We start from the raw sequence: 13104 nt of genomic DNA, 5'->3' as shown, positions 1-13104 counted from the left end.
CCCTCAGCCATCCTCGAAGTGGTTTTCCGTGGATTCCCACTCTCCTCCGGGCAAATGCCGGGATGGCATCTACCTTAAGGCCACGGCCGCTTCCTCCCTCTTCCTTATCTATCCCTTCCGATCTTCCCATCCCCCACAAGCCTCCTTTTCAGCATAGTAGGCGAGTCCACCTGGGGAAGTACTGATCCTCCTCTCCAGTTGTATTCCCTCGAAACAAAACCTCACGCTCCAGGACACTGCCCTTGAGGCGGGCTGAGTCCGAGGGAAAAACCAACCCTGGAGGGTACGGATTAAGAAAGAAAGAAAGAAATGTCGAAACATTTAAGAAACGTTGTTTCCACTGCTGGAGCGGCACATGCCCCTGAGCTTCATTTGGCCTACGATAAAAATATGTACCTGGTTCAGTTTTTGGCACAAAGGAGGCCGGTCGTAGAGCTTAAAAATTTATCTCACTTTGTGCCGAAGTTACGTACGCCTTCCTCCAAGGGCCATCGTGGCCTGTACGGAGATGTCTTTCCTTTGCTTTTAGCATGCTTTATATACATTCAGGTACCAGTTATATTTTAAGGTTTAACTAGCGAGTTCGCCGTGCGGTTTGGGACAAGCAGCTGTGAGCTTGCATACGGGAGATAGTGGGTTCGAATCCCACTGTCGGCAACCCTGAAGGTGGTTTCCAATTTTCACATCAGGCAAATGCTGGGGCTGTACATTAATTAAGGCCCGAGCCGCTTCCTTCCTACCCTAGGTCTTTCCTATCCCATCGTCGCCATAAGACCTATCTCTGTCGGTGCAACGTAATGCAAAATTATAAAAAATAATTAAAAATTCAGGTTTCGTTGTCCACTTTAAATCAGTTATGGCTACACATTGTTCACAAGGGGTAAATATTTGGTATATCCAAGGTGGATATTTGTGTTTATATTTTCCGAAAAATATCAAATACTGTGATTGTATTAACTTCTAATTTTCAGCTATATGCCTACTTGCAAATTGTTGTCAATTAAGCAATTTGTGTTTCTGTCTTCATTCAATCCTGGTAAATGACACCGAAAGCAGAAATAGAAAACCAATTTACAGTATGCTTTACGTCGCACCGGGTGAGTTGGCAGTGCGGTGAGGGACTTTTCTCCAAATAAATGCCGGGATGGTACCTAACTGAAGGCCACGGCCACCTCCTTCCCTATACCTTCCAATGTTCTCATCCTCCACAAGGCCACTGTGTAACATAGCAAGTGAGGCCGCCTTGGCGAGGTACTGGTCCTCCTCTCCAGCTGTATCCCCGACCAAATGTCTCACGATCCAGGACACTGCTCTTGAGGCGGTGGAAGTGGGATCCTCGCTGAGTCCGGAGGGAAAATCAACCCTAGAATGTAAACGGATTAATTAAAAATAATAAATATTACGTCTTGTAACTCCCTTCAGCTATCACCGGGCCGGGCTCAGTGGTTCAGATAGTAGAAGTGCTCTGGTCTTCTGAACACAGGGTGGTTCGTTCTATCCCAGCTCAGTCCGGTGGTATTTGAAGATGGTCAAATACGCCAGCATCGTGTCGGTAGATTAATTGCCACGTGAAGGAACTCCTGTGGGGCAAAAGCATAAAAGTAGTTAGTGGGACATTGAACCAATCACCATTATTATTGAGCTTCTGTGAACTATAGTCGGCTACCAGTCTCAGCTCACTGATTCATTACCTAGAAGGCCCAAAGGTCAGTATTCAAATTCTGGTATTATTTGACATTTAAACGTGTTTATTTGTGAATTACTTGGTGTATTAAATAATTTGCCAGCGCCGTGGCGTTGGGGTAACTTACTTGCCTCTTACTTGGAGGACTCGAGTTCAATTCTCGGCCAATCCAAGAGTTTTACTTCTGGACTGAAGGCTGTAACGGATTCACTAAGCCTCATGAGACCTAGTGAGGAGCTGTCTGATATGAACAGCACCGTACACGGTCACGAAAACCAAGCAGTACGGCTGAGGATATCAAGCTGTCCAAGGGAAGTCTTATAGCTGAAGACATTTTGGCATGCAAGCTCCAAGTGTGCTGCATTCTATGTGCCATAGGTTTTAATAAACTTTACTAACGCTATACAGAGCCCTATTTAAAGTAGCCTACATGGTTTCATGAATCGCTTGGCAATTACAGGAATGTAAACAGGGATTTCTTTATTTGTCTTTTCTAACGTCGCACAAAGAAAATACGAAAGGGCAATGGGTAGCTATTTAACGTCAGAGGCCAGAGTTATGGTACAGAATCGATATTTTCCTGGTGTGAAAATGGGATGAAAATGGGAAACCATGAAAAACCTTTAAATCTCCGAACAGTGGGATTCGAATCCAACCCCGTCTTCGAATGTAAGATCACAGGTACGCAGCCAACTAATTTGGTTAATGGACACATTATTATATTATTATTATTATTATTATTATTATTATTATTATTATTATTATTATTATTATTATTATTCCGATCTCAGTGGCGCAGTCGGTGAGTCCTTGTTCTCCTAATATTAAAAAATAAGGGTTTCGATCACACCTGAGGTCGGCGGCCTTTGAGGGCCGTGCCATGGGCTTCCGGCATATTAAGGCACTCTTGTAGGGCAAAATTCCTACACCTCAGCATCTCTTAAATGCTATAGCAAATGAGGGGACGTGAAACAAAAAATATTATTATGATAATGATGTTATTGGCTTTACGTCCTACTAACTACTCTTTTACAGTTTTTGGAGACGCCGAGGTACCGGCATTTTGTCCCGCGGGAGTTCTTTTACGTGCCATTAAATCTACCGACACGAGGCTGATGTATTTGAGCACTTTCAAATACCACCGGACTGAGCCAGGATCGAACCTGCCAAGTGGGGGCCAGGAGGCCAGCGCCTCAACCGTCTGAGCCACTCACGCCGGTAGGATATTATTATGATAATAGCAATAGTCGTAATACCTAGTAATCAGGATTTTTGTTACCATTATGTACATACTACGAATTATTATGCTTTTTTGAGAGTAAGGTATGTAACTACAAAGCCTAAGTCTATGTATGAATTAAAAGTGGAATAACTTCATTTTTGCTATGCATATACTTCATGCCATAATTCTACGAGTAGTAAGCTGGTTTTCCACCGTAAATACGTACAGTATTAATTCTGCAACGTCATTTGTATGTGTGTCCAGACTTACAAGTTTAGTTTCTGGGTGCAAAGTTTGAAGGACTGGAAGTTTGATGTTTTACGTGTATGTTAATCTTGTGACTACTAGCTAATGAACCTTCAACTTTACAGAGAATCGAACACTGCGTTAACACCCCTAATTTTGGCAGCAAGAAAAAAGGGTTCTAAATCAATTTTTCCATAATATCACTTGTCATCGATGTTATCATGTGTCATAATATCTGTAATCCGTTTTTAATACTTATTCGAAGTAATGTTCACTCGTTATTTTGATCCCACGTGGGTTTCTGAAAAACATTTTTTAGAGCTTCACATTATAAAACGATGAGCTGATTAATTTCTTACGTATGACATACGTTGATATTTATAATAATTTTATCCAAAAACAGTGATTGCTAAAAAACTGATCAGGTGATCCTATCTCAGATAGGCGTCTCCGAAAACTGTAGAAGTAGTTAGTGGGACGTATAACCAATAACATCATTATCTAATTCATATCTAATTCCTACGAACTCTCAAGGGCACAAACTTCTAGGTTGGTATTTCTGTCAACAGCTGTTGACATTAGCACATCGAAACCAGTCCATTCGTCACACCTTTCAACTTGTGTGACATAAGGCAAAATGGACATTGCAGTACGTTCGGTGGTTTGTGTAGTGATAAATGCAAGCCCCTTCCGGTGATACATTACTTCTAATTTTATAAATATGATGGTTCTGTGAATGAAACGTGGACTTGGACACGAGTCCATAGCAGCTGCCAAGTGAAGGTGAGTGAAGTGATGTCAACATAAGTGATTTTAGCATTAACCGTAACGTTAAGTGAGGTTTAATTTCAAACTACGAAGTTTCTGTAAGATGACAGAAGATTACAAAAATTAATTCAGTCTGAAACTAGAAATGTATAGTTTAATATGAACTGACGTCAGTAGGTCTTGAATGTATCAACTGTCAGAAGTCTGTGAAATCTGAAATTTAGTCTACGGCGATAATAATTCACTTGAGGATATTAATATAGTTCTTTGAGGGAATTTATGGGAATGAACTGCACAATGTTGATGCTGTCATAGACTGGAGGCTAATATTGCAAGAATTTAAAGCAGGACCGTTTGGAGGTACGAGGATCGAATCTCGGAACTAGTAGCAGCATACTTGAACATAGTTCTCTCAGATTTCATTTTCATTCTCTCTGGTTGAATACTGCGATTGTAAAAAATGTTTATGGTCTACTGTAAGTATTTAAATACAGTACATATCCTAAGAGCAAATTAATTCCAAACATACAAACTAGTTTGGCCGTCTTAATACCGAGACACTATCACTTAGTGAGGGGCTCTGATGACCATGTCTCCATCCTCTAGAGAAAGAAATGATTACCTAGTCGTACTTTTTCTAAAACAATAATCACTACCACATCTAAAGTAATCTATGGCAACAATAATGTTTTCTTCTATTCCATAGTTTACGATGTCTTATGAATACAAAGTTCAAAGCTCTTGAGGAATTTGACTGTTGTCTGGATAAGTGTTTACTGCTCATTTTCTTTATCCACTTGATTGTAGCTATATAATACGTTGCCTTGCCTGATAACCTGCTGAAGAAAGGGACCGTTCTTCGAAAATAAGTGGTGTATTATAATTGTATTGTCCGACTCGTTGGCTGAATGGTCAGCGTACAGGCCTTCGATTCAAAGGGTCCCGGGTTCGAATAACATTGGTTAATGCCAGTGGCTCGGGGGCTGGGTGTTTGTGCTGTCCTAAACAACTCTGCAACTCACACACCACACACAACACTATCCTGTACCACAACAACGCGCAGTTACCTACACATGCCAGATGCCGCCCACCCTCATTGGAGGGTCTGTCTTACAAGGGCTGCACCCGGCTAGAATAGCAACACGAAATTATTATTATTATTATTATTATTATTATTATTATTATTATTATTATTATTATTATTATTATTATTATTATTATTATTATTATTATAACTGAATTGTCCAAATTCGCAGTAAATTTATTGTTTATGCGCACAAGACAACCGTGTGTATATTTACAGGTTTTAGTTTAATTTAATTCACTAGTGTTGTTAGTTCATTATTGGGATAGTTTAGCCACCAAAACTCGGTGATCGTAAAGCCTGATAGGAAGTATCCTGTGTGGCAGTGCTGTCTATACTTTGATGCGTGTTTGTTATTTGTTGAGGCTAGGATTAAGAAAGTATTGTAGTGTTCATGGCCTGAATAGTTGGTACCATCCCATCACGGATTAATTAAAGATGTCATACCCGAATCATTCAGAGGAGAACCTCATTTTTGCTTCAGTTCTGCACCACTTTTCAAACTATTAACATTATGACTGCTGCAGAATATGGTTATTTTTAATGTGCCCCAAATCATGGCAACAACATATTTTAAATAATGCATTTTTACTGAGTGAGATGGCTATGCGGTACGAGTCGTGTGTTCGGGAGGTGATAGGTTTTTTTTGCTAGTTGCTTTACGTCGCACCGACACAGATAGGTCTTATGGCGACGATGGGACAGGAAAGGGCTAGGAGTGGGAAGGAAGCGGCCGTGGCCTTAATTAAGGTACAGCCCCAGCATTCGCCTGGTGTGAAAATGGGAAACCACGGAAAACCATTTTCAGGGCTGCCGACAGTGGGGTTCGAACCTACTATCTCCCGAATACTGGATACTGGCCGCACTTCAGCGACTGCAGCTATCGAGTTCGGTATGTGGCAAATTTATTGTTCTACGGTACCTTCTTTTGGTCTCAGGGTATCTGCACCAATCTTTGGCCGAAGTAATTACAGTTAAGCACCACCTTCAGGGATGCTGTGCAGGCCTGCCTTAGACGCTCATCTGGTGTACTCAAGGTTTCAGTGCCTAATCCCCATCAGTTGGCCAACATCTAAGAGATATTGTTACTGAGCAAGTGGCTTGCACTCAGGACAGAGTGGGTTTGAACCCCCAGTTTCGGCAGCCCTGAATACGGTTTTGCGTGGTTTCCCACTTTCACACCAGGATGCAACTTAAGTCCATGGTCGCTTTCTTCGCAGTCCTAGCCCTTTAGTATCCCTTTGCCGCCATATGACTTGTCTGTGTGGCGTAATATAAATAGTAAAACATAGTATTTATTATTATTAAAATCTGGTCTTCTTATCCAAATGTTTTGGGGTCAGCACTTGATGAGAATTTGGCTCACTTTTATGGCCGTATTCCCCCTGACTCCAGCCCTGTGTGAAGGGATTCATTCACTATTTTGTGTTTCTGTAACGGTTCATAGTATGGTGTGTTGTATGTAAAGGTATATCAATACGAACACAAATACCCAGTCCTCAAGCCAGAGGAATTATTCGTATGCAGTTAAAATCCTCGACCCAGCAAGAAATCAAACTCAGGGCCCTCTGAACCGAAGACCACTACGCTGACAATTCTGCGGGGAAGAAGCTGGATGATGATGATGATGATGATGATGATGATGATGTCCACCTCCGTAGTGTAATGGTTAGTGTGATTAGGTGCCACCCCCGGAGCACGGGTTCGATTCCCGGCTCTGCCAAAAATTTGAAAAGTGGTCTCGGCCTAGGGAGGTTAACTGAGGAAAAGGGGGGTTCGATTCCCACCTCAGCCATCCTGAAAGTGGTTTTCCGTGGTTTCCCACTTCTCCTCCAGGCAAATGCCAGGATGGTACCTAACTTAGGGCCACAGCCGCTTCATTCCCTCTTCCTTGTCTATCCCTTCCAATCTTCTCACCTCCACAACGTCCTTCTTCAGCATAGTAGGTGAGGCCGGGTGGGCGAGGTATTTGTCCTCCTCTCCAGTTGTAGCACCCGACCCAAAGCCTCACCCCCAAGACACTGCCCTTAAGGCGGTGAGAGGTGGGATACCTCACTGAGTCCGAGGGAAAAACCAACACTGGAGGGTAAACGGATTAAGAAAGAAAGGATGATGATGATGATGATTATGATGATGATGATAAATAAAGCAAAGTCACCTCCGTACAGGCCATGAAGGCCCTTGAAGGAGTAAAGGCTTCCACAATTGTTAACCTCGGCACGTGATGGGGTAGAGTGGTTAGCTCTACACCCGGCCGCCGTTGCCCCCAGGAATTAACCTGGTACTCATTTTTGGTATAGGCTGAGTGAACCACAGGGCGATATGCACCTCCAGAAGTGGAAATCTCATTTCTTAAATTTTACGACTTCCTGACGGGGATTCGAACCCACGTCCTTCCGGGCGAACCGAGCACGCCTTTACCGCCGCGGCCAGGCAGCACCTGATGATGATAATAATAATAATAATAATAATAATAATAATAATAATAATAATAATAATAATAATAATAATAATAATAATAATTCATTTGCTATGGATACTGGTGAACAGTAATTGTGTCCTGCAGGAATTCATTAATCTGTTGAAGTCCAATGACATGGAGCTGTCACATAAGAATATCTTCAATATGCGACCATATCATTCTCGTCATAAGAAATGTGTCATTCAACACAACCTAACCCTTACAGACCAAAAGTGATAAATCACTAATCCCACGTAATCTATATATATAAAATAACTTGTGCTGACTGACTGACTGACTGACTGACTGACTGACTGACTGACTGACTCATCATCGCCGAGCCAAAACTACTGGACATACAGAAATGAAATTTTGGGGATATATTCATATTAAGATGTAGGTGCTCGCTAAGAGAGGATTCTTGGATATTCCGTCCCTAAGGGGGTGAAAAGGGGGATTAAATTTTGAAATGAGTGTATCTATATCTCAAAACTTTCAAAGTTTACAGATGTAAAAATTTGTATTTAGAATCTCCATTAAAAATAAAGAAACACGTTGTTTTTGTTTACGGGAAATCCCAATAGGAGGGGTGAAAAGGGGTGAAAAATGGGTTGAAGGCCTTTAATGAGGATACTTATATCTCAGAAACTGAAGATATTACAGACCTGAAAATTGGTGTTTGGGATCTCCTTTAAGAATAAAGGAACGCTAATTTTTTGTATTTGGAAAATCGAATTAATGGAGGGGGTGAAAAGGGGGTGCATTTTAAAAATAAGTGTATCTATATCTCAAAGCTTTTAAAGTTTATAGATGTAAAAATTGGTATTTAGAATCTCCTTTAAAAATAAAGAAACATGTATTTTTTTCGGAAAATCCCAATAGGAAGGGTGGAAAAGAGTGAAAAAGGGGTTGATTGCCTTTAATGAGGCCACTTATATTTCAGAACCTGAAGATATTACAGACCTAAAAATTGGTATTTTGGATCTACTTTAAAAATAAAAAACAGGTATTTTTTCGTTTTTGAAAATTCCATATAATGGGGGTTGACAAGGGGGGGGGTGAACTTTTAAAATGAGTGTGTCTACATCTTAAAACTTTACAGATGTAAAAGTTGCTATTTAGAATCTCCTTTGAAAATAAAGGAACACGTATTTTTTGTTTTCTGCAAATCCCAATAGGAGGGGTGTAAAAGGGTGAATAATGGGTTGAATGCCCTTAATGAGGATTCATATATCTCAGAAACTGAAGATATTACAGAACTGAAAATTTGTATATGGGATCTCCTTTAAAAATAAAGAAACACGTATTTTTTGTTTTTGGAAAATCCAATTAATGGCGGTTAAACAGGAGTGACAAATTGGGGTGAATTTTTTGAAAGACTATATCTACAGGATATCTGAGAAACGTAAAATGTTACAGACGTAAAAAGTGGGTATTTGGAATCTCCTGTAATTGTAAAGAAACGTAGGTGATTTGTTTTTGGAAACTCCACTTATGGGGAACTAAAAAGGGGTGAAATATTAAATGAGAATGTATGCAGTATATCTCAAAGAACTTAACATGTTACAGAAGTGGAAAATGGTATTTTTTATCTCTATAAAAAATAAAGAAACGTGTACTTTTAGTTTTCGGAAATACCACTTGGGTCGAGGGGGGGGGGGTAAAAGTGACTGAAAATGGACTGAAAATTAGGCTACTGATATCTCAAAAATGACGATGTTACAAACGTGAAATTTGATATTTGGAATCTGCTTTAAAAGTAGAAAAACACGTATTCTCCGAAAAATCAATGAAGTTGGGGGGAGGGGTGAAAGAATTGAAAAATTAATTGACTTAAGTGTATGACAATACATACATCTAATAAATATAAAGTTGTTACAGACGTGAAAACTGGTATTTGGATATGCTTTAAAACAAAGAAAAACGCGTTTTGGGGGGGGGGAAGACATCTTGGGGGGCGGGAGTGAAAAGGAGTTGAATTCCTTTCATGAAGACACATAAATCAAAAACTGAAGAAGTTAGAGTCGTGGTAATTGGTATTTATAAGATCCTTTACTATTAAAGAAACAAGTATTTCTTGCTGGAAAATTCACTTAGCGCCGGGGGGGGGGGTGGAGGAGTGTGTAAGAAAGTGAAAAAAGTGAATTATTTTTATGGGGATACTTATATCTGAAAACTGAAGGTAATAGACGTGAACATTGGTGTTTGGAATCTCCTTTAAACATGAAGAAACTCTGCTTCTTTTAATTTTTTTTGGGGGGGGGGAGTAAATAAACTTAACGGCGGTGGGGTGTAAAAGGAGGTGAGACCAATTGATTTTAATGTTCATAACGTACTTATAAGGAACCTCGGTTGCTCAGGTGGCAGCGTGCCGGCCTCTCACAGCTGGATTCCGTGGTTCAAATCCCGGTCACTCCATGTGAAATTCGTGCTGGACAAAACGGAAGCGGGACAGTTTTTCTCCGGATACTCCGGTTTTCCCTGTCATCATTCATTCCAGCAACACTGTCCAATATTTAATTTCATTTGTCATTCATCGATCATTGCCCCAGAGGAGTGCTTCGGCAGCCGGCACAATTCCTATTGTCGCCGCTAGATGGGGCTTTATTCATTCCATTCCTGACCCTGTCGAATGTCTTGAAACAGGCTGTAAATTTTCGATGTACTTATTCTGATCACAAAGCGATAATTTTTAATCTTTCCTGGGTTCGTTTTCAAGAACCATCTTTTCTTAGATTACAGTAGATTCTCCTGGCATATAAATAAAAATTTAAACACACATGAAATAAACGATAGGAATGAGACTGGCCGTCCAATTGTTCACCTCTATAATAAGGTCAATAATGCACGGAAGTATGTCATTCGTTTGGCCAGAAATCCCGCACACTTGCCTACGCGCGGCAATGGTGCTGGTCACATTGTCAAAAATGACAATGGCAGCAGATGTAATTTACTGCCCAGTAGCGGTCTTGTATCTTGCTGTGGTGTCAAGAACATCTATAGTAATAATAATAATAATAATAATAATAATAATAATAATAATAATAATAATAATAATAATAATAATAATAATAATGTTCTGGACCGTCGTCAAATGTGCGGACCGCGCTGGAACGGGCCCTGGGCGGGTAATGACTAAGAATGCCGCGGGTAAGTACCGCCAAGGCACCCAAGACGACAACACGCCGGACCTCCTGAAGGATTTGATCCATATTAAAAATGCTTATTGGAAAAGATGGCAAAGATTTAGGGATCCAACTGACCGGGTGGAATACCTGGACCTAGCCCGGGAAGTGCAAAGTCTATTGCTGGAAAGAAAGGTTGAAAAATGGGAGGAAATTTGCCGTAATCTATTAGAAAACGAGTCAGATCACGAATTTTGGCGGATTGTCGCAGAAAACGAGTCAGGTCGCGAATTTTGGCGGATTATATATAAAACGATAAGCATTCAATTATACATTTCAGTATAGTACCGTAGCGAAGCACGGGTATCTTGCTAGTAAAAAAGTTAAAGTCCTCAGGGGAAGCATTGTTTTTGTTTTTTAAACAATTCACCAATTCACCAAATATTGTCAAACTATTCTGTGTTATAGTCCTATGCATCATTTTTTAAGTAATGGTTTTGGTTTGATTTTGTTTAATTCAAAATATTAATGAAGTATCTGCTTCAGATCGTGAATGAAAGTGACTTGTTCTATATTGAGCAGGCAATATTTTCTGATGTGGACCAGTCAAAACGAAAGTGGTGTAAGTCACATTTGTGTATTATTAGCCAGTAAGACTGAGCGGTTCTCTTTATCAAAGGCAGTTGTGAAAACTCACTACCAATAATTCATTTACTAGAAGATAATGTCCACACCACAATAATAACAGAAAATATACTAAAAACAACACAATGACTTATATGGTTGAAGCCAATTTTATTAACAATATTCAGAATATTAATAAGATAACTCAACGTATTTAGTTCTTACCGGGGACTGTTTTGTATTCTTGAGATCTGGAAGTAGAATTTGGCTATTTCTTCAATATTATGACGAAATGAAGTGTCAAAGGATAGAGAGCATTGACCTTGGTAGGTTACTGCAAAAATTAAAAAATCCTGTAAATTACACACTTTAAAATTGAGGAATAAAAGTCTTCATTTAGCTTAGCATATATACTTTAAACAGACCTAACCTATCATTTTCCAGCGCCACATGCAGCTACCCAGCATAAGTCATAATAATAATAATAATAATAATAATAATAATAATAATAATAATAATAATAAAAAAGGCTACTGCAATATTCCCATTTTCACACCATATAAATGCCAGGGCTGAATGTTATTTAATATAGAGGATGATGCCTTCCCAGTTCTAAACTTCACCCATCCGTGGTTCACCGACAAGCCATCAGTGTTAATGGTATTTTAAACGGCTAACAAACAAATATAATTTAGATCATTGTACAGACGCCCCAATAACTGCTCGAACTCTCATAATTATAGATAATCAGTACTTTATTTTGCAGACTACTTCTCCTTGATTTTACCTACATCGCTTCCTCTGTAACTATTTTCTTTTGCAATTTGTTTTGCGTCGCAACGACACATGAGAATGAGATAGGAAAGGGCTAAAAGTGGGAAGGAAGCGACCATGGCCTTAATTAAGGTACATCCCCAGCATTTTCCTGATGTGAATATGGGAAATCACGGAAAACCATATTTAGGGCTGATAACAGTAAGGTTAGAACCCAACTATCTCCCGGATGCAAACTCACAGCTGTGCGCCCCTAACCGCACGGCCAACTCCCTCTGTCTGTAACTAATTGGTTACAAGTTAGAGGTAATTAAACTTAGCCATTGTTATAACTTTATAGCAACCAGTAATGTAAATATAATTCGTCATATCTGTTCAAATGTTTGCAGTATTTCAAGGATATTTTTTTAGTTGTTTGTCTGTCCCGAATAATATTTGTGGAACGTTAAGCTGTAAAAGGGGATGATTAATTGAAATTATAATTGCCTTTTTATTCGTTTTTACTTTATTTCATTTTGATCATCGAACAATAAGTTATTAATTTTTATCCTACAATCTCATTCTCTTTATTAGGCCTACTAACTACAGTATATTTCTGCTTTATTAGAAGTTAGTTATACGATTTAACGCTAATTTAAACGTTAATAAACGTTGCTTATCAGCATGTTGACTCAATTTTAAAGCATTTATGGGCTTTAAAAGACGAGTACTGTACGTTCATAATATACGAGTATTGTACCTAAGTACAGACTTCATCATTCGTGAGATTCTCTGGCTGTATGAGACGCTTAGATGAAGTTCTATGCGACTGAATCAGGGAAATGTGGCCGTAAATATTAAGATAAAACAACAAACAAAGGAATTTCATTCCTGAAACAAATTGATTCTCCAATGTGTCTTTAACTAGATCTTATGATTACTCGACATTCCCCCAACGTTAATAGTGCGATCGGTTAGTTGTAAGTCCTCTGTTCTCAAGGTAGCGGCTTCAATTCCTTTCAACGTTGGTGATATTCAGAGGTGTATAAATGATTCAGATCCGTGATTTTGTTTCCCGAGGGATGAAATCCCTACACCCTGATGTTTATTAAGGTAATTATTAGACCATTAGAAGAG

The 13104-nt window shown here is 39.5% G+C and overlaps 1 protein-coding gene across 3 annotated transcripts in view; it reads left to right on the top strand.

Annotated features, from left to right (window-relative positions):
• Delta (neurogenic locus protein delta) overlaps positions 1 to 13104 on the top strand; it is a 1656387-nt gene that overhangs the window by 1267215 nt on the left and 376068 nt on the right. Inside the window, exon 1 of one of the 3 annotated variants that reach the window (XM_067142152.2) lies at positions 3885 to 3935. The exons of 1 other annotated variant lie outside the window; for it this stretch is intronic. The gene's annotated coding sequence lies outside the window, so the exon portion shown is untranslated. Of the gene's footprint in view, positions 1 to 3884; positions 3936 to 13104 lie in introns of those variants that run through there. One more of the 3 variants, XM_067142155.2, reaches the window with a different exon arrangement.

Source organism: Anabrus simplex, chromosome 2 (genome assembly GCF_040414725.1).
Source record: "Anabrus simplex isolate iqAnaSimp1 chromosome 2, ASM4041472v1, whole genome shotgun sequence".
Taxonomy (NCBI): domain Eukaryota; kingdom Metazoa; phylum Arthropoda; class Insecta; order Orthoptera; family Tettigoniidae; genus Anabrus; species Anabrus simplex.
This window is presented reverse-complemented; position numbering and strand designations above follow the sequence as displayed.